This window comes from Myotis davidii, unplaced genomic scaffold, assembly GCF_000327345.1.
Source record: "Myotis davidii unplaced genomic scaffold, ASM32734v1 scaffold370, whole genome shotgun sequence".
Classification (NCBI taxonomy): Eukaryota; Metazoa; Chordata; class Mammalia; order Chiroptera; family Vespertilionidae; genus Myotis; species Myotis davidii.
In genome coordinates, this window is record NW_006288615.1 from 11,171,957 (window position 1) to 11,176,911 (window position 4,955).

The following is a 4,955-nucleotide window of genomic DNA, read 5'->3' on the forward strand; positions in this document are numbered from 1 at the left end:
GGTCAAGTGCATATACATTTTTCTTTAGTCTAGCCACAGAAATAGATGCCAGCAATGAAATAATAAAACAGCACTAAAGACTTTCATGTGCATTCCCCACTTAATAGCCATACCTAATCACAAGTTAAACAATGCAAAAATAGCAGCTTAGATACAATAAATGCAGTCTTTTGCCTCTAGACTAGATTTAATTTAAACTACCCTGAATGACATTCCATTATTATCCCCTGTAGAAAAACAATCATTTAATATCGTTTCAGGGGTACCTGTAATCCCAAGAGTGAATGGGATTACCCAAGGGGCATGACAGACTAGTGACAGAGTCTGGATGTCTCATAGATCACACCTGAGCTAGAGGCCCAAGAGCTAAGGCATGGACAGAGATGAGCAGAAGTGGCCCTGAAGCTGCAGAGCATGGAGCCAAGAGATTTCCCCCAAACAATGCCCAGGTGGGATAACTAGACACCAAGTCCCTCCTGATATGATGCACCTACAGCAGCCAACATGTTTCAACTAACTTTAATAAAATTGTTAACATTTAACTTTCAGTTATGAAGAAATAGAGAATAACAGATATCAAGAAGGAAAGTTTGAAAAAAATTAGAATATAAAATTTCCTATAATAAAATTGGCCTGCAGTCATGGAAAAGTCAATATTGGGGCAGGGTGGAGAGAAGAAGAGGTAGAACTATTCCAGAGTAAAAGGAATTTAAGAGATACAATTTAAGAGATTTACCCTAATGTATAGTTCTTGATCATATCTTGATTTCAAAAATACACTTAGATATTCTGGGAGAAAAGAATATGGACAGAGTATTAAATGATACTCTGGGATATTTTATGAAATTATCATGTTGCAGTTATGTAGGAGAAAGTCTTTTTAAAAAATAGGAGTGTTTATTGCAATGTAAAATTTTCCAGATCTATAATTTATTTTAAACCAGTGTAGCTCTTGCAGTATGTAAAGATGCAGCAATATCAACATGTAAGTGGGAGTTATATGTATGTTAATTCTACTTTTTTATATGATTGCAAAAATTGTAACAAAATGTTTGTTTTTAAAGACTTTCTGGGCAATGAGGAGGACAAACTACAAAGAACCTTTCTCAAAGCATTGATCTAAGCCTACAGTAGAATGATAGAATCTAGCTATGCCACCACAAAAAAAAATAAGGTAAAGCAAACAGGTTTGAAAAAAAAAAAATGAAGACAGGACCTAGAGCAGGGGTGGGCAACCCCTGGCACGCGTACCAAACATGGCAACCCAGTAACTTTTGCTGGCACGCAAAACCCTCTTTTATAATCTTCCATTTACAATTGTGAATCTTCGATCTCAGTGATGAATTTTGTTAAGTCTCATAATAGGAGTAGACTGACAGAGGAAAGTAGTAGCTCATGCATATCTCTGAAGGTCACGAAATATAAACCTGATGTAAAATCTCTGTCATCAGTGATGCAGCAGCAAAAGTCCCCCTGATAATATCAAACGGAGTCATAAAGTTTTCTGTCGGACTATCAGTGTACATGTATACATTAGAAAATAAATGTCTTTTTCATCATCATATACTGTGCTTTTGTCGCTCAAATGAATTTTATTATTTCTTCATGGTTCTTCACATACATACACCTTAAGAGATATCAAGTAGGCATAACATGTTCTCAAAAAATTAGGGTTGGCACACAGAAGAATTTTGAGTCTGAGATTTTGCTGGTTTTGGCATGCACTCACTATAAAGTGGCCCACCCCTGACCTAGAGCGATGCCCTGAGATCTTACACTAAACCAAGTGGACTTCACAGTCTTTGGCATAGGAGCTGAAAATATAACCCACAGGAACTAAGCCTCTGGGCCTTGTACCCCTCACCCCCTTTTCCCTGTTTGCTAATTTCAGCTTATTTCACTATTGACCTTCTTGATAATATTATAGGACCATATTGATTTTTCACCTAAGTCTATAGTGATGCATCTCCTTTGTCTTTCATAAATGTCTTAAATCTCCTTAGAAGGCTGTGAACAGCAGCACCATTTTCTTCATCTGTTCAAATCTTTTGATTCACATGGACTTTTTTCTTTCATATTGGGCATTTTGTTTTTGGTAGCTCTCACACTTTGGAGACTTTTCTGCCTATAATTTCAGGGTACAAGAGTATGCCCACCTTCTCTCTTATTTGGAATATGCCATCCTAAAACCAAGACATCTGCACCCACCCACTGGTACCATTCCAGGACTGCATGGGGACTTGGAGGGCAGTCCCTCTACCCCAAGTTCTAGAACTTCCAATTCACTGACCAATTTTTCTTGTGGTCCAGAATTAGGTTCAGAGTAGCAGTTCCAAGTTCCTAACTATAATTTCTGACCTGGGACCAGTACTGGCCCTGCTGTTTACTTATTTATCCATTGTACCTAGAATACGCAAAAATCTATTTTTAAAAGCTTGAGTGTTAGGGCCCTGGTCACCATAGCTCAGAGGTTGAGCATCAACCTATGAACCAGGAGGTCGGGGTTTGATTCCCAGTCAGGGCACATGCCTGGGTTGCAGACTTGATCCCTAGTAGGGGGCCTCTAGGAGGCAGCCAATCAGTGATTCTTTCTCATCATTGATGTTTCTATCTCTCTCTCCCTCTCCCTTCCTATATGAAATCAATAAAAATATATTTTAAAAAAATAGCCTTAGCTGGTTTCACTCAGTGGATAGAACGTTGGCCTGTGGACCGAAGGGTCCAGGTTCGATTCCAGTCAAAGGCATGTACCTTGGTTTCAGGCTCCTCCCCGGCCTTGGGCCCTGGTCAGGGCACATGCAGGAGGCAAACAATCAATGTGTCTCTCTCACATCAGTGTTTCTCTCTGTCTTTCCCTCTCTCTTCCACTCTCTCTGAAAATCGATGGCAAAAACATCATCGGGTGAGGATTAAAAATGAATAAATAAATAAATAAATAAATAAACGATAGCAAAAATATCATTGGGTGAGGATTAAAAATGAATAAATAAATAAAAGCTTGTGTGTTTGAACAGCTTATATTAGATTAATGTGTATGTGCAGGTTAAGGGGGATTCTCCATAGATGCCCTTTTTCATCTAAGGATAATTTGAGACACTTCAACCTACAGAATAGAGGGTGGGACAAGCATTTTAGGGAGAGAACTGAAGCATGCCATAGGTGAGGCTATCGTAGAAGAGAGCAGGTAGCCACTCTCCATGAGTTGAAAACCATAGGCTCAGATTAACTCTAACTAGAGATACTAAGGAATTTAGAAACATGATCTCTGAGCCAGTATAGTGATTTGGGGAAACCCTAAAAGAAGAAAGGATCCAGATGGCTAGAAATGTTAAAGCTCAGGAACAAGGAAAAGAATATGGAAAAGAGAGATGTGGACACTTAGCAAAATCTAAATGTTCAATAACTGATCACGATGCAGTTATTCTGGGAACTTTTATAAAACAGTGCAGTGACTGCTAAAGCGTTTGTATATTTTGAACCAATAGCCAAATCATACTTAACAGTGAAACAAGACAGAAGAGGTCATTTAGAAACAATAAATCTAGAAAACCGAATACCAAGTTTTCATTATTTCCAGAGGATATAATTGTATAATCAGATAATTACAGAGAATCAATTGAAAACTCATTTAAATTAGTAAGACAGTTCAGTAAATTAGCTAATATGAAAGATAAATTTAAAGAGCCAATAGCTTCCCTATATTTTGCCACCACCATTAGAAACTTTAATGGAGGCAAATGCAGAAAGATGGCTGGAAATGCATAAATCAGCCTCATTTGGCTTCCATAGAAAATAGCTGGGAAAATTCAGGAAAGGATGAACACGCTTAACAATGCTGAAAATTAAGACTATAGGAAACTTACTGCGGGATTTGGGGAAAACTGACACTAATAACAAGAACTATGGAAGTCAAGTAGCTGTTAAATTTGTGGCCAAGTCACATACATATCTTGCATAGTCATCTCTCATAGTTGAGCATTCAAGAAATAGTGTTTCATTTATTTATCCAAGCAATTATAAAAATACAGAGTCCCAGTTAGGTCATAAAGAGAACTACAGGAATCCCCCAATGCAGCAATTGTTTTTTCTATGTTCTCTGATCACAATGTAACAAAACTAGAATTAAACACACACACACACACACACACACCACATTCTAAGTACTCTTAGGGAGAACTGATGTTAAAATTGCAATTAACAAGATGTAGAAGTTAATGGCAATAAAACATTACATATAAAAACTTACAGGGTGGAGGCAAAATTTAACTCACATGCCAATCCATGGCTTTAAATGATTTCATTATTTAATAAGAAGTAAAACCTAATAACCAAAGTATTCAACTCCAGGTAAAAAGGTAAAACAAAGCATAATTTAAAAATGTAGAATGTAGAAAGTTGAAAGAGTCCATCCTCTTACCCTAACAACCAAAACAAACCAAGTAAGCTGCAAAACCATAATTTTTAAGCCAATCAGAAATCTCAGGATACAAAGAGACCTAAATGCATTAATTCAAGAAATGAAAAGCCCTTAATAGGAGAAAAGAGCCACAGCTGCTTATATTCTAAGCATAGTGACAAGAATGAGGACAAATGTACCACAGATGGATTTAAGGAGGGATGAATGGAACTTTCAACATTCTTTTAACCACTAGATGGAATTACACCCTAAAATTCAAAGGAACCACAGACACAGGGTGTATCTGCACTCACGTGACCATTCTTTCTCGTAGTTCTTCACCTGGCAATGCCCCAGCAACTGATAAAGCTGGCGGTCAGAGAATAAATAAGAGAAAGATGACCCATCGTCAGAAAAGCAGTGGCTCACCATAACGTACTAAAAATATTTCTAAAATCTTGCTAGTGGTTTAGTCTTCGAAAATGATTGAAGGGAAAGTCCTAATCCCACCTAAGCTGTTGAAGCGAATGATGAACTGAATCAAATGAAAGCTAAATAA

General features: G+C 37.4%; 1 pseudogene; it reads left to right on the forward strand.

Moving 5' to 3' along the window:
• LOC102765960 overlaps window positions 1–4,955 on the forward strand; it is a 96,473-nt pseudogene that overhangs the window by 45,576 nt on the left and 45,942 nt on the right.